Genomic DNA, 25,247 nt, shown 5'->3' with positions numbered 1-25,247 from the left:
CTAGCGTGCAGTGCAGGTCTCAACCTCAATGTACCACGGAGAAAGCGAGTAATTAGAGGGTTTCTCCCAATAGAAGTACCCCCCAGAGGGGTGTGGTAGGCAGATATAGCCGCCACGTAAACCTTTAGGGTGGAAGGAGATAACCTGGCCGAGAAACGGTCTTGCAGAAAATCAAGAACTGAACCAACAGGGCAGTTAACAGAATCTAACTGACGTTCAACACACCACGTTGTGAAAAGTTTCCATTTTAGCGCATACAGCCTTCTAGTGGAAGGAGCTCTGGATTGAAGAATGGTTTCTACAACATCGGTCGAAAGACCGGTCTCCCTGAGCCTGGCCCCCTCAGAGGCCAGGCCCACAGTTTCCACAACTCCGGCCGAGGGTGAAATATCGTGCCCCCGGCCTGAGACAGGAGGTCCACCCTGATTGGGATCTCCAAGGGGGAGCCGTCCAGATGAGACACCAAGTCCGAGAACCAAACTCGGGTCGGCCAATAAGGGGCTACTAGAAGCAGACAAGCCCCTTCTCAGCGAACCCTCTCCAGAACCCCCGGAAGCAAAGATATCGGGGGAAATGCGTACAGGTGCAGCCTCGGCCACACCTGCACCATAGCATCCAGACTGAGAGGAGCTGGGTGCGTTAGAGAGAACCACATAGGACAATGGGTTGAATCTGATGATGCGAAAAGGTCTACCTGAGCACGACCGAACTTTTCCCACAGGAACTCCACCACTTCTGGGTGAAGTCTCCACTCCCCGGGCGTCAGCCCCTGTCTCGACAGAATATCTGCTCCCACATTCTGACGCCCCGGAATATATACCGCCTTGAGCGACAGTAACTTCCCCTGGGCCCATAGGAGGATCTGATGGGCCAATTTGCAAAGGTGACGTGACATCAGACCCCCCTGATGGTTGATATAGGAGACCACCGAAGTGTTGTCTGTGCGGACCAACACGTGATGGCCTCTCAGGTCTGGCAGGAAATATTTGAGTGCTAGAAATACCGCCATCAACTCTAAACGATTTATGTGCCAGGAACATTGATGGTCCTGCCACAGACCTTGCGCCGAGCGGCCACTCATGACCGCACCCCATCCCGTGAGGGAAGCATCCGTCGAAAGCGTGACGCGTCGACAAGGAGCCCCCAACACTGGGCCCTGGGCGAGGAACCAAGGTTTCTTCCACAAGGCCAAGGCACGAAGGCATAGCCGCGTGACCTTGATCTTGCGGAACGGATTTCCCCTCGGAGAAAACCCCTTGGTCCTGAGCCACCACTGCAGGGGTCTCCTGTACAGAAGGCCAAAAGTAATAACGTTGGACGCAGCTGCCATGAGACCCAACAGTCTCTGAAACTGTTTCACAGTGAGTGACTGGCCTAGTTTCACATTCTTTGCGGCTGTGAGAATCGCAGAAATACGAGCAGAAGACAGGCGTGCCTGCATTGTGGTCGAATCCCAAATTACACCTAGAAAAGTGGTCCTCTGAGCAGGGAGGAGCACACTCTTTTTGGTGTTTAGCCACAACCCCAAACTCTTTATGTGGGACAGAACAGCATCTCGATGCTGAACTGCCACCTGCTCTGACTGAGCTAAAATCAACCAATCGTCGATGTAATTTAATACGCGGATGCCCTGGAGTCTCAACGGAGCCAGAGCTGCATCCACGCGTTTTGTAAAAGTGCGGGGAGATAAACCTAGGCCAAATGGAAGAACCCGATATTGGTATGCTTCGCCCCCGAAAGCGAACCTCAGGAACCTCCTGTGATGAGGATGGATAGATACATGGAAGTACGCGTCCTTCAAGTCTATTGTGACAAACCAGTCCTCGGACTGAATCTGTGATACAATCTGTTTGAGTGTAAGCATTCTGAACTTGAGTTTCTGAACCCTGCTGTTTAACTGGCGCAGGTCTAGAATAGGACGCAGCACCTCCATCCTTCTTTGGAACAATGAAGTAACGGCTGTAAAACCCTGACTCTCTGCTGGGAGGAGAAACCCTTTCTATAGTTTCAATACTTCTTGCTCCAATACCAGAGCCTGCTGTGAGTCCACCACCGTGGGGAGGACTCCTTGAAATCTGGGCGGACGAGAACCGAGCTGAATTCTGTAACCCTTTTCTATTATGTGCTGGACCCATAGAGAAATATTTGGCAGAAGTTTCCACGCTGCCAGAAATTCCGATAAGGGAACCAGTCTCTCGAGACTGGCCTCTGGATTTGATTGAACAACCATTTCGGTGCCCTGAAGCGGCGAACCGGCAGGGAACAACCGAACTGACCATTCTACAACCCTCCTCAGAGGATTGCACGGGGACGCTGACACCTCGGCGCCCTGAAGCGGCGAACCGGCAGGGAACAACCGAACTGGCAGCGCTGCGACCCTCCTCAGAGAGTCGAACCCCAGAGGGTGCCGTTAGGAGAAACGATTTCTCAAAACCGTCCCTCTTTTTTTTTTTTTTTTTTTCTTTTTTTTTTTTTCATTCGACAGGACTTCTTGTCTAAGCTTTATTAGAGATGACAACAGTCCTCAGATCTTGCCTACCTCTAACTAGCTTAGTTACTACGACCCTCCTCGGAGGATCCTAGGAAAAAGCAGGCACCTCGGCACACTGAAACGGCCAACCGGCAGGGAGACCGAACTGACTGCTCTACAACCCTCCTCGGAGGATCGTATGGGGACGCTGACACCTCGGTGCCCTGAATGGCGAACCGGCAGGGAACAACCGAACTGGCAGCGCTGCGACCCTCCTCACAGAGTCGCACCCCAGAGGGCGCCGAGGAGAAACGATTTCTCAAAACCGTCCCTACCCCGGAGGGGACCACCCTTAGAAGCCTGATAGCCTCGGCATCAGGTCTTCTTCTTTGTACTCAATGCCAGTTTCAGGAACATAGATTGGTGAGGAAGAAACCTCTGGAACGCCGCTGAAAGGTTTAGTTTTCTTGAAAGCGGAGCGTCCAGAAGAACAGACATTTTTATCTTTCTTTTTCTTTATTTTTATATCAGAAAAACGTATACATGTAAACATATATATATATATATATATATTCTCGAATAGAGTCAATGCTGACATCCTCACATTCATCTATGTCCTTAAATACTTTACCCACCAGTACTGCCTAATAAAATTTATTTATTATTAAAGATGGCTGGTGGGTAACGTCGGGATTAAAAATGATGACGCCGACTCGGGAGAGAGAAAGCTCGCAAGCGTCTCTATAATCCAAGGCACTGTCATACCATGATACTTAATACCCATAACATTACTCTAGTTAGACGTTTGGGTATTAAACACATAAAATAGAAACCGGTTTATTCCACGATCTCGACACCTCAGTGTGGAGATAGGGAAAAACCAGTAGTCCCCGACGAGGAGGCTGAGATACAGAGTTTTCCTGTTTTTTTAGATATATTTCATCTAATAAACTCTTTTTATTTTCACTCTCATAATGTTCAGCTGTCCAGTAAATATTTAACTTGCAACAGCATTAGAAAAGCCTCCTTTTAAAAGCTCCTCTTTATTCAACAGAGTTATGAGCTGCCTATTTATTGAAAAATCAAACATCTGCCTTTTTCTTAATATTTTTATTTGTTTTGTTCACTTTTTCTTAACAAAACACTAATGATACCAATTCGTCAGAACTGGAAATCGCAGCACACTGGATATGCAGGTGAAAGCTGAGATAGGGCGGGGCCCGTCCCAACCCACGCTGTCAGATCCGATTTCGAACCCCAAAATGCGAGTCGCCGCCGTGTCTAGGCAACAGCGGGACCCGCGCGGGGAGCGCAAACCGTACCGTCCTCCTCAAAGAACGATCGGCGAGAGCGGAGCGTCTTCATAGATAGACTCATACAATGCTCACAATCAGCCCCCTCGAGGACTGACTGAGCATGCTCCACTCCCAAACAAGCAACACAAAGCTGATGTGTGTGTCCCCACCCGTATATAACGAGGGCAGGGAACAACACACCGTCTATAATCTTGCTTGCTCGCCATAATAATGATAGATATATTGGGCTTGACAGACAACAATAAATAGACAAGGACAGATATACAGAGAGCGCTTGCTGAAGGTGCAGAAGCTATCGCGGTCTGATTTCAGGGTTGCTTTATAGTTTCCTGGTCTATGACGTCACCTATGTCGTAGCGGGCTTCCATTGGACTGATTTTACACGTGCTTCACGACGTAATGACGCAGAGCGTTCCCACCGCGTCTCAAACGCAGCTCGAGTTCCCTTGAAAGGGAACCATAACGCTTTTTCATGTTAGGACTTATATATAAAGCCCATGAGAACCGTGGGAAGTCAACCCACAGCCGCTCCGCTGCAATGCTGAAAATGTGAAGCAGAAACACTTAATGTTAGATAACGTCCATAATGAGGTAGCTAGTAATGAGGAGCAATGAGAGAGAAATTTTGGTAATCATTGTTTAGGCTACATTAAACCACATCCTGTCATATTGTCAACATGGTACTTATGAAGCAGAATAGTGGGTCATATGTCTAATGCTTTTTGAAAATGTAAGGCTTTCTTTTTCATAAAACAAGTCGGACATCATCACATTTTTGTATACATTTTTATATCTTTAAATTAGTAAGCTACAGGACATCATCTTTCAAAACATGACCTGCGCGAAAGAGAAAAGTGAATGAATGCGTCATTGTACCCAAATGCACATCCGAATGCGCCTCTGTCCATTTCAAACCAAACTGACGCCCATGCGTGTTTAGGAGAAGAGAGTGTGTGAGACTGAGTGTGTGTGTGAGAGAGAGGAGAAATGTAACAAAGTTTAATGTTTTACATAAACTGTGTTTGAGAGAGAGAGAGGTGTTCAGAGAGGAGTCTGTTAGATGTTAAGCTGTTATTTGTTTTATGCACTCAGTGTTGAAAATTTCAAACACTGTTGGCAGAGGTGAAAAATAAATAATTTTATGAAGTTAAAATTCTGTTTGATTCCATGATGTATTTCACTGAACATGAGTATTTACAATGCAAATCTAAATTATTGTAATTTACTGACAGTTACTTGTATCTTGTCTTTTCACTTTATTAAGATCAGATTCTGCAGGTAAAATTACAATAATAAGGTGACTTGACTTGGACTTGACTTGACCTACTACAGGACTTCACTTGACTTGACTTGACATAGCCTGTGACTTGACTTGGCTTGCCCATGAAAAATACTTGGGACTTACTTGAGGCTTGAAGGTTAAGACTTGAGACTTACTTGAGACTTGCACATGTGTGACTTGGTCGGTTGTGACCTGTTCAGCACAATGAAAATCTCATTGCTAAATACTTTAGTACAAGTACTATTGTTAACTAGCTATATATGGAAATATTAATCATTTATAACATGAATACTTATAAAATATAAGAAATATATTACATTATAAATGTCTATATGTGGTGTGTATATACTGTATATCGGCCACTGCATGAGTTATGTTATATATGTATAAATATATATGTTCAATATGCACATGCACATCTATTTGTTATTTGTGAATTACTGAATATGAAATTACCTACATTATGATATACAAGTAGGCAAAATATATTATCACTTTTTTTTATTTGAAAGCGGCAATTCCTAATGTATTATTCAATATATTGTAATATATTTACACAGTATATTATTCTGTATATACCGTTAAATCATTTAATATATTGATCATTGATTTATTAGGAAATATTTTTTCTTCGCGTAAGGGTAGTCTTCATTCCCCACGTGCATCAATGAGCCTTGGGTACCTATGACCAGTGTTGGGAGTAACGCGTTACAAAAGTAATGCATTACAGTAACGTATTACTTTTTGCTGTAACGCAGTAACGTCAGGCATTACTAATCAATTTTCAGTAATATTTTACTTGGTACATGTTCATTAACGCTTCCGTTACAACACACTTTTAGCCCAAAATGTAATTGTTAAAAAAAACACACAAAAAAACAGCAAGACCGCAAAACATTAACGAATGAAAAATGCGAGTACGTTATTACCTGTTCGTGGTCAGTCAATAGCCGCGTGTGGTGTCCAAGTTTATAAATAAAGACTAAATGACAGCTTCTGATATATTTGTGTAGCGATTTATTTCATTCATCTCCCTCTTGCTGGTGTACCTTTGTATTGTGTGACATAGTCCAGTGAATCTCGGTTTTACAGGAGTGATTTCTGCCTCTGTGCACACGCTGTTCAGTGGAAAAGCGGCTGATGGGGGAAGATTACAGAAGACTGTACATTCACAAGAAGGACGTATGTGCTTTACTTCGAGTTTGTCATAGATAAGTTGTCTTAAGCCTTTACTTTGCCAATTATATGCTATATTATTAGCCTGGATAGCCCATAGTCATTATGCTACATCATCGCCTTCTACTGGATGTAAAATGCTCTGTAGTAGCCTACCTTTTGCCATTTTAGAATGTTAAGTTCTACTTCTGTAGTGATTTTGGTGAAAGTAACTCAAAAGTAATACAGTAGTAATGTAACGCATTACAATTCTGAGACAGTAATATTGTAAAGTAAAGAATTACTTATTATTAAATAACAGTAACAAGTAATCTAGAATGTATTACAGTTTGGAAGTAACTTGCACAACACTCCTCATGACCCTGAAGCCAGTTCACTGGTGGCTCTTCCTTACACCAATTTTGATAGGTAGGCCTACTAACCACTGCACACCAGGAACTCCAGGAAAGACCTGCCGTTTCGGTGATGCTCTGATCCAGTCATAGCCATCTCTATTTGGCCCTTGTCAAGCTTTTCACTTGCCCATTTTCCCTGCTTCTAACACATGAAATTCAAGAACTGACTGCTCTCTTGCTGCCTAGTAGGTCTTACCCCTCGACAGGTGCCGTTGTAATGATAGGCCTATAATCAAAGTTATTCACTTAACCTGTCAGTGGTTTTAATGTTGCGCTGATCAGAATACATTTGTACAAATTATAAATTTAAAATAGTTTTTGTCTCCATCTGGTGGATCAGAATGTATATGCTACTTTGAATGAATCTTTTAAAACAACAAAACGCTATGCCAGTATCTAGTGGACTTTGTAGAGGTCAATTTTTCTCTATCCGCTGATTACATCAATATGATTGGGATCTTCTCCTGGGCCAAAACGGGTAAGAAAGTGACAAAGATAAAGCTATGGTTAATGGGTAATTATAGTTAATAATTGTTAGGATTTTGGGAAAAGAAGGAGGTCAGGGTTATGATTTGGGTAAATTATGTAATTTAAAAGCAGTGCCTTAAGTTTTATATTAATATAGAAACCTGTTAGGGTAAATTTCATGATTCCTAAGTATTATACATTTCAGGGACACTGAGTTAACAATTTATTTTCTAACCAGTACAAAAGGTTATTATGTGTTTTCATATATAGAAGCTACAAAATAAACTGCATTCTACAAAATAAACTGCATGCTTACAGACCAGAATGAAATGAATAAAAAAAAATGTATTGGAAGTGATTTATAAGAAATCAAAGTTCACGGAGCTCTCAGAGATTGCACAAAGCTAGCTTTTCTTTCTGTAACTAAGAGTGAGAGACACTCCTTAAATTCCTGCTTCCTCCACTTCTCCCCAGTCACCTTTCCAGTTTCACTATCAATAAAATGTTACCTGGATAACCATTGTAATTATAGCGACAAACAAGAACATAGGAACAAATGGATACAGGAAACAAAGATGAGCAAACAATGAGCAAACAAGTTTGAAAATGAAACCAAAACAGTTTAAACGAAGCATAATTGTGACAGAGAGATTTAAGGTTGTGGCTTGACCCAAAATTGATGGTTGTAGGTGGTTATATTTTTTTCATGACACATTAGAGGGAGGTGCAGTCAGTGTCATTTTCCATTTTTCGGTAAATATAAATCATGCATGTTTTAAATCATTAATCTTTGCAAGTTTCTGATGATTGTGTGCCAAAACTGACACTCATAAACTCAACACAAATAATGTAATTACTACAAAATGTAAATATCTTTATTGAAAAAGCTTTTGTGCAGGTTTTATGCAATTAGTAGAATACATAACATTTGATTGGTTTTTTTTTTTTTTACCTGCAATATTTGATCGAAATACTTACTTGTGTGGGTTAAGACACGATCTCTCTCCTGGTAGCTGGCATTGTTTTTACAACAGGTATGAGATTCAATTTAGCGAAGAAAGATCATGTGATTATATTTGGGCCTAGACGTGACGTATGCAGTGTGGTGCAGATATCTTGAAGATATATCTTGAAACAGTTTCGCTTCTTTATCAGTTTTTTGTCAAAAAAAGAAAAAGAAAAAAGAAAAAGCATCTTTGCAAAGATTCTAACACTCTCAGTAAAAAGTCTGTATCTGATTTTAATGCATTTTGACAAGGTTTAATCTTGGTCCTGCAAGATTTCCTTAAAATCTGGTTTCACACCAAAATAACACTAATAGAAGAAATGTTTATAAAAAATAAAAAAAACATTCCCGTCCCAAACAATAAAAAAATAATTTATATCACAACATTTAAATGAGTTCTGCTGTTTACTAAGTGTGTATTTCTGATGAAAGTTTCCTTACCAAGGCTCCAAGACAGCTTGATGAGGATTCCACCTGCTCCATACGACACCTGTAAACATTTAGATCATTTAATAGACTTTTTTTGCTGTGATAGTAAATTAATAGTAGTAAATTATTCTACAAAAGGTCTTTTAATAAACAATATTTATTAAAATACTTACAGGGTTTTAATGTGGGAAGACACATGATCTCTCTCCGGATAGTTGCCAAACAATGGGCAATATTACTTGATACAAGAGCTCTAACCATGCCAATTATGTTACAGTTTCCTCGCTGACAAATGTCTGTAAATGCTTTAATAGAAGTTACTAAACGTCATTTCGGGAGAAATGAACCTGTCTAATCTTTCAATTAACTGCCAGAGCATATAAGCAGTGCTCACCTTTATAGAAGGGCTTTATAACATTTCAGAAATGAAAATCTTTTCTTTTATATTTTCTATTCCCTGTCAGTCGGTCATTACAACGTAGGTTGTGACGGACCAATAGGAATCTCAATACAGAGGCAATCGACTTCAAGTGAAACTAAAACAAGCCAATACACATTGGCGCGCAATCATTTGCATCAGCTGTGCGCCCTTGTTAGCGCGGGTATAAACGAGCAGCTGGTGGATTGCACATCAGTTTTTCGCTTCGGAGCCAACTCTTCGATGCTGTTACGTACACAAGCCTTTTCTTTTTTTGATTATTCTCTGCGGGTGTGGTGCGGGTGTGACAGCGCTTCAGCGTGAACAGCCTTCTTCATCTCTCTCAGAGCAAGTAAAAGCTGTTCTAACAGCTGGTAAGGTGCACCGCATAAGAGTGCTCAAAGCCTGTTTTCACGGCCGGTAACCGGTAAGAGAGAGAGAGCGCGCACAGAGCAGGGGCACATTCCTGACTGTGATCGTGGTGGCTGTTCCCCTGTGTGCTTCAGGATTTGTGAGAGCAGTCTCTAAAAGAGCAAACACAGATAGTTTGCGTCTTTAAAAAAAAAAAAAGAAGATGACGTTCTATCTGTGTGTTTCTTGATGTGGTCACGGGATGGTGACGCTCGCTGCCTCGTATGTCTGGGCCTCCAACACGCTGAGGCAGCGTTCGTGGATGAGTCATGTACCCATTGTGGGAAGATGACCATCTTGGAGCTGCATTCGAGACTCTCGTTCCTGCAAAGGGGCGGAGTCCCTGTGCCTCTGCCTCATTCCAATCCTCCTCAGAGGGTTGCTACAGGCAGTGATACGGGTGACCTGAGGATCACTGTGAGTGCGCTTCCTTCGGGGAACCAACCCCCTAGGAACTCTCACCCCTTCCATGCTCCGCAGCCAGTTGAGCTACCAGATGAACGGGCTGGACCATACTCGAGGTGTGTACCAGTTGTTCATTTTGGTGCTCCCCGCGATGACCAGATGTCAATTGCTGCATTGGAGGGGTGGGTCAAAAGTCTCTGAGGCATCCTTCGGGTTTGCCAGCGGTGCCCGAGTCGGAACCCGGAGATGATGGCCATTCTTTCCCGGGCCGCCAACAGGGTTGGACTCGTGTGGAACCCTCCACCGTGTCCCGAACCCTTGAGGTTAGATGATTGGTATCTCCGGGTGGCGCGCGCTTGTTCTCAGCAACCCACCCCAGTGCTCTTCTTCCCGGAAGTGCATGAGGAGCTCACGAGGACTTTGACGGCAACTTTCACTGCCAGAAACCGTTCCTGTGGCTCCTTTTCCCTCACCACCCTTGATAGCGGGGCAGCTAAGGGATACACACGTATCCCGCCAATGGAACGGGCCGTTGCTATGCAGCTGTGCCCTAACTCCACTTTGGCGCAGGGAACCGTGTCTTCCTTCTCGGGCCTGTAAGTACTTGTCGGACCTAACCGGCAAGGAGAGCTGCCTCTGACATGCACGCTATGGCATCCCTGCAGGTCCATCAGGCCAAGGCACTGAATGAACTGCACGAGGGTGGTCACAATCCACAAGTTCTCGAGGAACTTCGTGCCACGACGGACCTTGCGCTTTGTGCAACGAAGGTTACTGCCTGGACAGTGGGTCGTGCAGTGTCAACACTGGTGGTCCAGGAACGCCATCTCTGGCTGTGTCTGGCCGACATGCGGGAGACCGATAAGCTCCGGTTCCTCAACTCCCCCGTGGCCCAGACCGTCTTCTTCGGCGACGCGGTCGAGAGCTTTGCCCAGCAGTTCTCGGCTGTACAAAAGCAGACTGAGGCCATCAAACATATCCTGCCCCAGTCCCAAGGCCATCTCGCTGGCTCATTCGGACCATCAGGCTCGCTATGCAATTCAAGTTCGCCCGGCGTCCCCCCAAGTTTCGGGCCATCCACTCCACTACAGTGAGAGCAGCTGATGCCCATGTCTTGCGTGCGGAGATCGCAGTCCTACTGGCGAAGGACGTGATAGAGCCGGTCCCTCCAGCCGATATGAGGTCAGGGCATTACAGTCCCTAATTCATTGTACCCCAAAAAGCTGGTGGGTTACGATCGGTCTTGGACCTGCAAGTTTTGAATCAGAGCCACCACAAGCTACCGTTCAAAATGCTCACGCAGAGACGAATTTTTGAATGTATCAGTCCCCGAGATTGGTTTGCAGCGATCGACCTGAAGGACGCGTACTTTCATTTCTCGATTCTTACTCGACACAGGCCGTTCCTGCGCTTTGCGTTCATGGGTCAAGCATATCAGTACAAGGTACTACCCTTCGGGCTGTCCCCTCGTGTCTTCATGAAAGTCACAGAGGGGGCCCTTGTTCCCATGGGAGAACAGGGTGTTCGCATCCTTAACTATCTCGACGACTGGCTAATAATAGCACACTCTCGAGATCAGCTATGCGAACACAGGGACCTCGTGCTCAGGCACCTCAGCCAGTTGGGTCTTCAGGTCAACTGGGAAAAGAGCAAACTCTCCCCTGTGCAGAGGATCTCTTTTCTCGGTATGGAGTTGGATTCGGTCGCAAAGACAGCGCACCTCACAGAGCAGCGCACTCAGTCGGTGCTGAACTGCTTGAAAAAGTTTCTAAGCCAGGACAGCGTTTCCACTGAAATTCTTTCAGAGGCTCCTGGAGCATATGGCAGCAGCAGCGGTAACCCCGCTAGGCCTACTTCATATGAGACCGCTTCAGCACTGGCTTCACGGCCTACTACCGAGATGGGCGTGGCATCACGGCACTCACCCGGTGGCAATCACACCGGCGTGCCGCCAGACCTTCAGCGTGTGGTCAGATCCCTCGTTCCTGCGGGCAGGAGTCCCCTTGGAACAAGTGTCCAGGCATGCTGTGGTATTCACAGATGCCTCTGCCACCGGCCGGGGCGCCACGTACAATGGGCATGCAGTGTCAGGGGTGTGGACGGACCCTCAACTGCATTGGCACATCAACTGCCTCGAGTTGCTAGCAGTACATCTCGCCCTGAGCACCTTGAAAAGATGCCTACAGAGCAGGGACGTGCTGGTCCGTTCAAACAATACTGCAACCGTTGCGTACATCAACCGACAAGATGGTCTACGCTCCCGTCGCATGTCGCAACTCGCCCGCCATCTCCTCCTCTGGAGTCAGAAGCATCTGAGCTCGCTACAAGCCATGTATGTCCCCGGCGTGCTCAACCGTGTGGCCAACGCCCGAGAAGGTCCTTGGAGGAGACAGACCCAGCCCTGTCTTTGCTCTGTCGCGTTCGCACTCTGCGTTTGTATGTGGACAGAACTCAAAGTCTCAGGAACTCAGACAAGCACTTTGTCTGTTACGGAGGCCAGCAGAAGGGAAAGGCTGTCTCCAAGCAGAGGATGGCCCACTGGATAGTGGATGCCATCGCCTTGGCTTACCAAGCTCAAGGCGTGCCCTGCCTGCTCAGTTTGCATGCACACTCCACGAGATGTGATGGATCCTCCTGGGCGCTGGCTCGTGGCGCCTCGCTAACAGAAATCAGTAGAGCTCCAGGCTGGGCGACACCTAACACGTTCGCTAGATATTATAACCTACGTGTAGAGCCGGTCTCCTCCCGTGTTCTCACACTAAATGGGTAGAAGCACCGAGAGGCCCGGCTCTGTCGGCTTGCTGCACCCTACTGTGCACCCTTATTGCTCCAGAGTGAAAAAAAAAACCTGTCGAGTCCTCCAAAACCCCTCGGCCTGGACATGGCGGAGCGTCCAGTGCCAGGCCTGTATCCGCTGAATCCTTGAGAGCTGGATCTGGCCTGGGTTCCATATGTGTGACCCTACGGGGATTTTTTAACAAAATTAACCGCTTTTATGATTTATTTTCACAAAAAATCTGTTGCTCCATCAGTGTTCAATACAAACATGTATTCTTTCTGTAATCATTTACTTTGGGAGTAGTGAAAAGCACACTTTTTCTTAAGGTGTGCCTTTAGACCCGTTGTAAGCTACTCAGTAGTGAAAAAATTACTCAAACATTTATTTATTCAATGAAAAAACAAAAACATTTTTATATATTTTTATTTTTTATATTATTCAAGGAGAGTTTGTTGGTTGTGGCTTGACCCAAATGTGATGGTTGTAAGTGGTTGTATTTTTCAACATGACACTGAGAGATGAAGTGTGGTGTAGGCAGCGTCATTTTCTTAGAGAGAGAGAGAGAGAGAGAGAGAGAGAGAGAGAGAGAGAGAGAGAGAGAGAGAGAGAGAGAGAGAGGGAGGGAGAGAGAGAGAATATCTTGAGATCGTAGTTATTTACCATTTTGTTTCTGTAAATATTCAATAACAGCCAAAATTATGTAAAACGTCCACACCAAATACTGAATACAGATAAAAAATTACTTGGGTACTTAAAAACATGTCAAAGTTCAACAAAGAGAAGAGCTTACTTTCTTTGCTGAAATATGGTAAAAAAAATGTATGTAAATGTAATCAGGTGTGCTATTGTCTGTTACGACACTTATGATGATGTAAATTATAAAAGTTTTGTCTTTGTCTTTTGCCTCAAAAGAAAGTTTTGTACTACTATGTATGCAAGTTCCCTTTCAGTCGATAACGTCGGACGTAGTCGACGCCAACTGAAATGGGGATCACGCCAGGGAGCCTGTCATCTTCGAGTACTATTGAATGAGCCAATGGAATTGGCGTGCGTGATTCGCATCACACACTCCGCCCCCGCGGCGCTGGTATAAATACGGAAGTGGATGCCCGCACTAGTTGCCTTTCGCTTCGGAGCAGATCGTTTGATATCTCTGAAGAGTGCTGTTGTTTACAACGAGCGAGTGTGTCGGTGTTCTTCAGGAAGACTCTCCCATTGCTGGTGGTTTCTACAGCGTGTTGTGAGTGCAGCAGTGATCGCGAGCTTTGAGCTCTCAACTGCTGTTTTAACAGCAACAAATTCTAAATGTTTGTGTGTGTTTACGGCTGGTTAGAGGGCGGAAAAGTGAGTGCTTCACTGTCAGTTCACTGTTCAGTGTTGCCGCGGTCATTCCCCTGTGCGCTCCAGCACTGGTGACGGTTCCTATATTCTGAAAGAGCAACATGGGTGCGTTTGCGTCTTTTTCAAGATGTCATTCCACGTGTACGTTTCTGGATGCGGTCGTTCCCTTTTCCTCTCTGACGGTCACAATTGTTGCATCACGTGTTTGAGCTATATATTTATGTGTATGTAAATATGTATATATATATATATATATATATATATATGTTCAGCACGTTGAGGCAGCTTTTGTGGACGGCTCATGTTCTCATTGCGGGAATATGACTGTTGCGGTGTTCCCAAAGCGCGAGTCCCCAATACCATGCCCCACCCCTGGCTGCCGTGTGGGATGGGTGATCGGAGGATAGTTATGGATGCCTCGCCCGGTAACCATTCCCTGTGGGCTCCTCACTCTTCCATCACACCACAGCCGATGGAATTCCTGTTAAGCATGCTGGTCCCTCTGTAATGGACCGATCAGCTGTTTCAATCGGGGTTCCCCCAGAGGATAAGATATTGATAGCAGCATCACGGGGTGAGCTGGCCTCTGGAAATGATGACTCGGCTGTGTTACCTCCCTCTGGGAGTGTAACATTGCCCGAGCCAGATCCAGAAATGTCAGCTATGCTGAAACAGGCCGGCGAGGCTGCCGGGCTCGAGTGGAACCTCGCACCCATGGACATGCACGAGGGTAGCCCAGACCGTGCGCTCATAGGTGAGCAGGTGCATGCGACCTCGCCCTCCGGGGCATGAGTGTCATTGCGTGCGCGATCGGTCTGGCGATGTCCACCTTAGTGGTCCAGGAGTGCCATCGTTTGCTCAGCCTGGTTGATATTACGGATATGGACAAGCTTCAGTTCCTGGTCTCCCCAATTTCCCAGGTTGGGCTGATCGGCGACGTGGCAGAGAACTGCAGCCAACAGTTCTCTGCCGCCCAAGCGCAGACGGAGGTCATCCGGCACATCCTGCCCCGGCGGCCAGCTGCTGCCTCCACTCTACCGCCGCTGGCAGTTCCTTCGCCTGCTCGTCGCCAAGGGCGTTCCCCGGCCTCCACTCCCTCTGGGCCTCCGCAACAGCCTCCACCCAGGCCTCAAGATGGAGCCGGCCACAGTAGGGACGCTCACTGGCAGTAGGGACCCCCCCCCCCCCCCCCAAAAAAAGCGGAGCAATCTGTAACCACACTTCAAAGAAAGAGCAATTTCATCTGTTCCTGGGTCCCAAGAGGGCCAGTCTGGCGGGTGTGACCCTGTGTAGCCTTACACACCTCAGCCCCCTGGTCGCCAGCAGGCAGCTTGGTGCGTTCGAAGACCTTGTCATCAGCCTTCTCACGCGCCCCCTGCCACTAGTGGAGACAGGTAAGTTTTGCACAGCACACAAACATCACACTCTCCATTTTGCTGCCCCATCTCAGACTCGGCTATCCGCTCAAGTCAGTGAGAATCATCATTTTAGGTGTTGAGCAGACGTGCTCCTGAAAATCCAGTGATATTCATCACATCTAGTGTTGAGCAGTGCTCCTGACTTGTGTGCGCTTATCTTATCCTACTGGCGAAGGATTTGATATAGCCGCTATTGGCTTCCTCCATATGATGACCGCTTCAGCGCTAGCTTCACGATCAAGTCCCGAGGTGACCGTGGCAAAGCAGCTCACCCTGTGTGACTATAGTTCATCCCAGTTTGCTGCCAAACCCTCATCAACTGAGGGGCCATGTACAAAGGGCGCGTTTTAACGGGGACCTGGGCGACTCTCGACAACACGGGCATTCGTGCCTCGATCACGCTTCGTTCCACTCTTTCCCAGCCTACTCAATCGTGCCGCCAACGAGCCTCATGACAGTTACAGCCAGGGAGAGTGGAGACTCCATCCCCTGGGGTCCAGTTTGGTCATGACCACACCGGGGCTGCTCAGTTGCCTCTCCGATTTCGTCTCCCTAACAGTTTTTCTGTCCGAGCGGACAACCCTTGGACAGACACTGGCTCTCAGCTGCTCCGGGGGCCCGCAGAAATGCATTTCCCCAGTGAGCCTCCTAAAAGCGACTGCGACTCATGGTCGCCTGGCGCCTGCTCAAGTCAGTGAATTCATCACACTTCATGTTGAGCATAAATGCTCATGAAATTTAGTGAAGTTCATCGCACTCAGCTGTTGAGCAGCAGTGCTCCTGAAGCTCAGTGAATGCTTTCACACTCAGTGTTGAGCAGAAATGCTCCTGTAGCTCAGTGAAGTTCTTCGCACTCAAGTGTTGAGCAGAAATGTTCCTGTTGCTCAGTTAGCTCTCATAAGCTGAGACCCCGGCCTGGATTGTGCCCAAGGTTCCTACCTCTACCGTAATAGGATCAGGTGGTGAGCCTGCAAAAGCTGCCTGGAGGAGGCAGACCCAGCCCTGGCTTCTCTGTCTGTCCGCTTCATAGTGGTTAGACGTGTACAGAATGCAGCCTTAGACCTCAGACCAGCTCTTGTCTGTTAGAAATCAGCAGAGAGGGAAGGCTGTTTCCAAGCAAATTGGCACACTGATGTGGTTGCCTTATTTCAGTGAAAGATTCCGAGATGCTTATGTCCACTTAGGTGTTGAGCTCCTCTATAATGAGTGTTTTGCTCCGCCTGGGCGTTGACAGAGTGCTTTGCTGACAGATTTAGAGTTGGGGGCTGGACGACACCTATTGAACCGCTGCTTCCCGTGGGCTCCCTTCTCATGAAGCCAGTTTCACCGTGAGCCCAGTTCAAGTGTTGGCTTGCTGCGCCATTCCCCTCCTATGGATTGGATACGTGTGTCTTCTACTCCAGTTGAGTTACCTTAAACTGAACCCTGTTGAGTTCCTCCACACCCCTCCGACGTCGGACGTACAGAACGTCTGGTGTTAGGCCTGCCACTCGTAAGCAGTGTGGAACCTGTGTTAGGCTGGGTCCATATGTTGCAGTCCCTTCGGTGATCCCATATGTGTATTCTTCCACGATACGGCTCCCTACGGCAAGCCCGTGTCTTCCCTCAGCAGAGTCTCTCTGCTGTCACTGTCCGGTGAGTCTCCCCCCAGTCTCAGGCTGGAGCCACCCCAGTGACATTCCATATGTCATACTGCCCGGTCATCCACCCAGTTCTTATGTGTATTCTCCACGTTACCTCCCTCCAGGTAGGATGTGGCTTCCGCAGCGTCCCTTCCTTCCAATGTTCGTGGAATGCTTCCCAGTGGTACTGTAGGAACAGCAGTGACTTCCCTGGCCTAAGCCCTGTCCTTCCCCGCCTTAAATTTGCGGGGGCATTAGGTGGCTTTTGTCTAGGCACTGAACGGTGGCAGCGTTAGTGGCGTTTTCAAAGGTTATCCCCATCTCAGTCGGCGTCAACTACGCAACGTTATCAACTGAAAGGGAATGTCCTGGTTGAGTATGCAACCCACCGTTCCCTGAAGGAGGGAACGGAGGACGTAGTCCCCTTGCCACTACCGCTGGACCACCGCTGACTCTAGGTTACGCTCGGCTCCTCAGCGAAAAAGCAACTAGTGCGTCCATCCACTTGCGTATTTATAACCGTGCCGCGGGGGCGGAGTTTGTTACGCGAATCACGGACGCCAATTCCATTGGCTCGTTCGATAGTACTCAAAGAACAATGGCTCTCACTTATGATTATGTAAATTATAAAAGTTTTGTCTTTGCATTTGGCCTCAAAAGAAAGTTTTGTACTACTATGTGTGCAAGTTCCTCCTTGTTGAGCTTTGATATGTTTTTGATATATTTTTTGATGACTGTATGCCAACACACTGACACAAAAACAACAACAACAACAAAAAAACAAAGATATAGCAATTTAAATAATTGTTTTATTGAAAAAGATGTCATGCATGCTTTCATGCAATAAGTAAAATAAATAACATTTAATTTGTTTTATTTATTTTTATCTGCAGTATTTGATTGAAAGACTTACTGTTTTGTTGGACAAGACACAATCTTTCTCCTGGCAGCTTGTATTGTATTGGTAAGGGATTGTAATTTGGCTAATAGAGATCATCTGATCATAACTTGACTCAGAAGAGACGTATGCAGTCTGAAGGTCATTCTAGATGTTTTCAGCATGATAGAGAGAGGGAGAAATATATCTTTAAACAGATCTTTACATTTATTAAAATTTTCTGTCAAAATAAATAAAAAAGAAATACATCATTGTAAAGATTCTAAAACTCTCAACAATAAGTATTTCACACCAAATTCACACTAAACGAACAATAACATTTGAAGTATTTATAAAACAAATTGGTTGCACAATGTGCAAAATGCAATGGCTGCTGTCTTAATTTTTTAAGTACTATCAACTTGGAAGTTTAAGTCATTTTAACTTAAATGACACTAAACTGAAAAATGAGTTGAATCTTGTATACCAAACATTTCTGTCCCAAACAGTCAGTAATCATTTATATCATCTTTTTTTCCTCCTTACCAAAGCTTTCAAGATTATCCTTGCATTACCTTTATATAGATTCCACTCGCTCCAGACCAACACACGTCACCTGTAAAGTACATTAGGAATGTGACATTCTGATAATTTAACCTAATTTAGTTGTTTTGACAAACGACTTACAAGGTTTTGTTGAGGGCAAGATGAGATTTCTCTTCGGTTGGTTGCCAAACAATGGACAATACTATTGCTATACCAACTGTAACCATGCCAATTAAGCTTTTCCTTTTAAATATTTAAAGTAAAATATTTTGAATTTGTCAATATTAATGAATATATATATATATATATATATACACACACACATTTGTTTTAGATATATAGTTTCATTAATTAACTTTAGATAATTTTAGATATTAGTAATTTTAGTTAGAAGTATCTTGAGACATTTGACATTTGTCTCAAGATGCACACCAGTAATGTTTTTTTTTTTCTAAGGCATGTTTATAAAAGCTACTTAAATGCCCTAATTGAACTAAGGCCCAATCCTGGCTTAATCTAAGCCCTGTCTGTGGAGCAGGCCTAAATGTATTAAGTATTATTAATTATTAATTATTATTATTATTTAAATGTTATAATTCTTAGTTAACAGGTCCTTTTCTAACCATTATTGATGCTTACCATGTATTACCGTGTAACATACCAGATTCACATGAATCAAATATGTATGCTTAAAAGGATCAAATCAATATATAAACCTCTGGAAAATCTGCTTCAATTATTCATGTATGGTAAGGGTGTGCTGTAGGCTAATTGACAGTGGCAGCTCTGAATCATTTCATATGAAATTATATCACAAGCTTCTTTCCTTAAAAGTGATTTACAAGAAATCATTTTTCTCATAGCACTTGGGCAGTGATTGCACAACAACATTCTTTCTGTTATTTCTGTTCATAGTGAGAGAGACACTCCTTGCAAATATTCCTGTTCCTTCCGGTGCGGATCACAGTCACCTCACTTTTGCAATGATGCCATCTCAAGAAGAGGGAAATCCAGACATGGAATATTTTTGTTTTGTTTTGTTATTGTTGGGCCTGCCCAATCGGTCCAGCAACAGTAATTTAATTACCTCTTCATTTCATTTGACTCCAAAAATTAAAAAGGTTTTAAATGATGTTTAAATATCATTAAATTTAACTTCTATGATCCAATATGATTAGGATATTCTACTGGGCCAAAAAAGTAATAAATTGACAAAGATAAATCTATGGTTAATGGGTGACATATAATAATGCTTAGGATTTGGGGAAGAGAAGGAGGACAGGGTTATGGTTTGGGCAAATGATGTAGTATAAAAGCAGCACCTTAAGTTTTTATTAATATAGAAAACTTTTCTGGTAAATTAAATTATTCCTATCTCAAGTATTATCTATTTCAGGGACACTAATGAGTTAACAGTTTCTTTTCTAACCAGTACAGAAGGTTATCATGTGTTTTCACATATAGAAGCTGCATAATAAACTGCATGCTGACAAACCATAATGAAATGAATAAAACATTTTATTTGTAGTGATTTATAAGAAATCAAAGTTCGCAGAGCACTCAATGATTGAACAAAGCCATAGCCTTTGTTTCTGAAACTAACAGTGAGAGACACTCCTTAAATTCCTCCACTTCTCCCCACAGTCACCTTTCCAGTTTTGCCATCGATATAATGTTACCTGGATAACCATTGTATTTTTAGTAACAAACGGGAACATAGGAACAAATGGATCCAGGAAACAAAGAAGAAGACAAGTTCTTGAAAACGAAACCAAAACAGATTAAACAAAGCATAATTATAAGGTTGTGGCTTGACCCAAAAGTGATGGTTGTAGGTTGTTGTATTTTTCTCGTGACTCGGAAAGATAGAGGGATGTGCAGTCACTGTCATTTTCCTAGAGAGATTATGATATAGATCTTAAGAGTCATTTACCATTTTGTTTTACCATACATGTTTTATATCATTAATCTTTGCAACGTTTCTGATGATTGTGTGCCAAAACTGACACTCATAAACTCAACACAAATAATGTAAATACTACAAAATGTAAATACTTTTATCGAAAAAGCTTCCGTGCAGGTTTTATGCAATTAGTAGAATAAATAACATTTGACTAGTTTTATTAATTTTTTATCTGCAATATTTGATCGAAATACTTACTTGTGTGGGTTAAGATACAATCTCTCTCCTGGTAGCTGGCATTGTTTTTACAGGTATGAGATTCAATTTAACGAAGAAAGATCATGTGATTATATTTGGGCCCAGACTTGACGTATGCAGTGTGGAGGTGGGAGATATCTTGAAGATATATCTTGAAACAGATCTTTTCACTTATTTATCAGTTTTCTGTCAAAAAAAAAAAAGCATCTTTGCAAAGATTCTAATACTCTCAGTAAAAAGTCTGTATCTGAATTGAATGCATTTTGACAAGGTTTAATCTTGGTTCTTCAATATTTCCTTAAAATCTGGTTTCACACCAAAATAACACTAATAGAAGAAGTGTAAAAAAAAAACATTCCCGTCCCAAACAATAAGTAATAATTTATATCACAACATTTAAATGAGTTCTGCTGTTTACTAAGTGTGTATTTCTGATGAAAGTTTCCTTACCAAAGCTTCAAGACAGCTTGATGAGGATTCCACCTGCTCCATACGACACCTGTAAACATATAGATCATTTAATAAACTTTTTTTGCTGTTATAGTAAATAAATAGTAGTAAATTATTCTACAAAATGTCTTTTAAACAATATTTATTACAATACTTACAAGGTTTTAATGTGGGAAGACACATGATCTCTCTCCGGATAGTTGCCAAACAATGGACAATATTACTTGCTTCAAGAGCTGTAACCATGCCAATTATGTTACAGTTTCCTCACTGACAAATGTCTGTAAATGCTTTAATGGAAGTTACTAAACATCATTTCAGGAGAAATGAACCTGTCTAATCTTTAAATTAACTGAGATATGCAGAGCATATAAGCAGCGCTTGCCTTTATAGAAGGGCTTTATAACATTTTAGAATTTTTTATTTTTTTGGTTCTTGATTAACTAAAAGATTAATCAAACTTTTATTTTAAAGTAATTATTTTTGTTTTTTAAATAAAGAATTATGTAATTAATTAAAAAAAAGTAATTCGGGGAGTTTAGGAACCAAAAAATTTTAGTTATGAGATTATTTTCAAAAACCTTTCTATCAAATTGTAAAGCTCTGCCATATTCCAAAAGTTGTAATGAGTTTTTTGCTTTGAAAGCACCAATATATATTCCAACACATGTGCCAGAGCTTGAAAAAATAGGAGTTCCACTGTCTCCTTCTTTGCCCGCAATAGAAATAACAAATTCATTAGCTGACATTTTCTTTTCCATGTCTAAATTAGATTTTTTAATGATTCTGCAGGATTTTTTAACGAAACACCCTACTTCTAGAGCGTAAAAATATACTTTGTCATTTTCACATAGCTTGCCTATTTCTAATTTCATGTTTTGTAGTGGATCTAAACATCCCTGTAATTGAATTAAAGCAATATCATGATTTGCAAACCATCTAGAAAGGTAAGATAGGGTATTATAGCATTTGAATATTAAACAATTATCATAAGATGGGAAAAGGACAAATATTTGAAATTCTTCGAGATCCTTTAAAACATGTTTGGCTGTCATGATAAACTTGGGTCTGTAATAAAACCCTTGACCTATCCTGATATCACTTTTCCCATCTAATGGCCAAAGTAAAATATAGCAGGGAAACTGTTGTTTTAATTTTACTTTGTTATTTGGCATAATTTTGCCGGTTTGGATAACTAAAGGACCAGATGTAGATTGTAATTTTTTTAAACTGTCATCTAAAGTTTTATTCGAATGAAAAGTTGAAGCAAAATATGGGATTTTTAATTTATGCCCATAAGAGTATAGATGTGCATTAGTAAATGAAAAGTTATCAAATTGACAATTATTTTCTATTTTAGTAATATTGTCCATTGTTTGAATCAGAACTCAATCTGAGAAAGCAAAACTCTGTTATTAGACAATATTTCAGTGCTGCAACTTAAACAACGTATAGACTTAAATTATAGTTTACGATAAATATTTGTTTGTTGTCTGTTCACTAATGATTTGTTTTCCCTGGAACAGGGAAGTTCTTCTGTTTTTGTTCAATCTTACGAAATATAACAATGTAAATGAAGTTACTATTTCAATCACAACATAAATTAATATATTTTTTTAGTGTAATAGATGTAAAACCATACCTTTCAAAAGAGAACCAGCGTTGACTGCAACTACGAAGATCACCTGGGCGTCTTGGTGATTTATAGAGGATCTGAACTCATCAGTAATCATGGGTTGTACATGGGAGTTTTTGCAGAAAGTGAAACTTATACTTTTACTGAGGTGAGAGCACGAGGAGCTTGGGAGGACAAAGAGTTAAACTGAAACTTAGTTGGAGAATCATAAAATGCCATGAATCATAATTCCTGATTACTCATTGGTAACCGTGTTTCTTTAAAGCTGTAGTCCGTGACTTTTTTTTTGTTCAAAATTTACTAAATTTATATAATAAGCGAGTACATCACGAATCCATTTTCCAAACCGTGTTTTTGTCTTATATGGTAAACCTATAGAAAATGTTTATATTGGGACTATTCTAGAATGGTTTGGTTCGTACCACTGCGGATTAGCCCAGTGACTCGTCATAGACATAAACAGAGAGAAGTACTGTGTGTCTTCTGCCCCTTTAGACCCGTTATAAGCTACTCAGTAGTGAAACATTAACACAAACACATCGCAATGCTCACCATTTATTTATTCAATGAAAAAACAAAAACATTTTTATATATTTTTATTTTTTATATTATTCAAGGAGAGATTGTTGGTTGTGTCTTGACCCAAATGTGATGGTTGTAAGTGGTTGTATTTTTCAACATGACACTGAGATGAAGTGTGGTGTAGGCAGCGTCGTTTTCTTAGAGAGACAGAGAGAGAGAGAGAGAGAGAGAGAGAGAGAGAGAGAGAGAGAGAGAGAGAGAGAGAGAGAGAGAGAGAGAGAGAGAGAGAGAGAGAGAGAGAGAGAGAGAGAGAGAGAGAGAGAGAGAGAGGGGGAGAGAGAGAGAATATCTTAGGATCGTAGTTATTTAGCATTTTGTTTCTGTTAATATTCAAAATCAGCCAAAATTCTGTAAAACGTCCACACCAAATACTGAATACATGTTAAAAATTACTTGGGTACTTAAAAACATCAAAGTTCAACAAAGAGCAGAGCTTACTTTCTTTGATGAAATATGGTAAAAACATTTTTTAATGTAAATGGAATCAGGTGTGCTATTGTCTGTTACGACACTTATGATGATGTAAATTATAAAAGTTTTGTCTTTGGATTTGGCGTCAAAAGAAAGTGTTGTACTAGTATGTGTGCAAGTTCCTCCTTGTTGAGCTTTCATATGTTTTTGATATATTTTTTTAAAGACTGTATGCCAACACACTGACACAACAACAACAACAAATATATAGCAATATAAATAATTGTTCCCTTTCAAGGGAACTCGAGCTGCGTTTGAGACGCGATGGGAACGCTCTGCGTGATTACGTCGTGAAGCACGTGTAAAATCAGTCCAATGGAAGCCCACTACGACATAGGTGACGTCATAGACCAGGAAACTATATAGCAGCCCTGAAATCAGACCGCGACAACTTCTGTACCTTCAGCAAGCGCTCTCTGTATATCTGTCCTTGTCTATTTATTGTTGTCTGTCAAGCCCAATCTATCATTATTATGGCGAGCAAGCAAGATTATAGACGGTGTGTTGTTCCCTGCCCTCGTTATATTACGGGTGGGGACAAACATCAGCTTTGTGTTGCTTGTTTGGGAGTGGAGCATGCCCAGTCAGTACTCGAGGGGGCTGATTGTGTGCATTGTATGAGTCTATCTATGAAGACGCTCCGCTCTCGCCGATCGTTCTTTGAGGAGAATGGTTCGGTTCGCGCTACCCTCGCGGGTCCCGCTGTTGCCTAGACACGGCGGCGACTCGCATTTTGGGGTTCGCAAACGGATCTGACAGCGTGGGTTGGGACGGGCTCCGCCCTATCTCAGCTTTCACCTGCAGATCCAGTGTGCTGCGATTTCCAGTTCCGAGGAATTGGTATCGTTTGTGTTTTGTTAAGAAAAAGTGAACAAAACAAATAAAAGTATTAAGAAAAAGGCAGATGTTTGATTTTTCAATAAATGGGCAGCTCATAACTCTGTTGAGTAAAGATGAGCGTTGTAAAGGAGGTTTTTCTAATGCTGTTGCTAGTTAAATATTTACTGGACAGCTGAACATTATGAGAGTGAAAATAAAAAGAGTTTATTAGATGAAATGTATCTAAAAAAAAACAGGAAAACTCTGTATCTCAGCCTCCTCGTCGGGGACTACTGGTTTTTCCCTATCTCCACACTGAGGTGTCGAGATCGTGGAATAAACCGGTTTCTATTTTATGTGTTTAATACCCAAACGTCTTAACTAGAGTAATGTTATGGGTATTAAGTATCATGGTATGACAGTGCCTTGGATTATAGAGACGCTTGCGAGCTTTCTCTCTCCCCAGTCGGCGTCATCATTTTTAACCCCGACGTTACCCACCAGCCATCTTTAATAATAAATAAATGTTATGAGGCAGTACTGGTGGGTAAAGTATTTAAGGACATAGATGAATGTGAGGATGTCAGCATTGACTCTATTCGAGAATATATTCGAGAATATATATATATATATATATATATATATATATATATATATATATATATATATATATATATATATATATGTATACGTTTTTCTGATATAAAAATAAAGAAAAAGAAAGATAAAAATGTTTGTTCTTCTGGACGCTCCGCTTTTAAGAAAACTA

At 42.7% G+C, this 25,247-nt stretch overlaps 1 long non-coding RNA gene across 1 annotated transcript; it reads right to left on the bottom strand.

Annotated features, from left to right (window-relative positions):
- Positions 1-12,957: 12,957 nt before the first annotated feature.
- On the bottom strand, positions 12,958-18,441 carry LOC143729156 (uncharacterized). Its single transcript, XR_013199948.1, has 3 exons — positions 18,360-18,441; positions 17,850-17,981; positions 12,958-13,102 (listed from the first exon to the last, which is right to left on the bottom strand). It is a non-coding gene; the product is annotated as an uncharacterized LOC143729156 (long non-coding RNA).
- Between the last annotated feature and the right edge of the window lie 6,806 nt (positions 18,442-25,247).

The sequence above is a fragment of the Siphateles boraxobius genome, unplaced genomic scaffold, assembly GCF_051911475.1.
Source record: "Siphateles boraxobius isolate OS27281-9 unplaced genomic scaffold, OSU_SipBor_1 8, whole genome shotgun sequence".
NCBI lineage: Eukaryota > Metazoa > Chordata > Actinopteri > Cypriniformes > Leuciscidae > Siphateles > Siphateles boraxobius.
The sequence above is the reverse complement of the archived record's forward strand: the minus strand, read 5'-3'. Positions and strand labels throughout refer to the sequence as shown.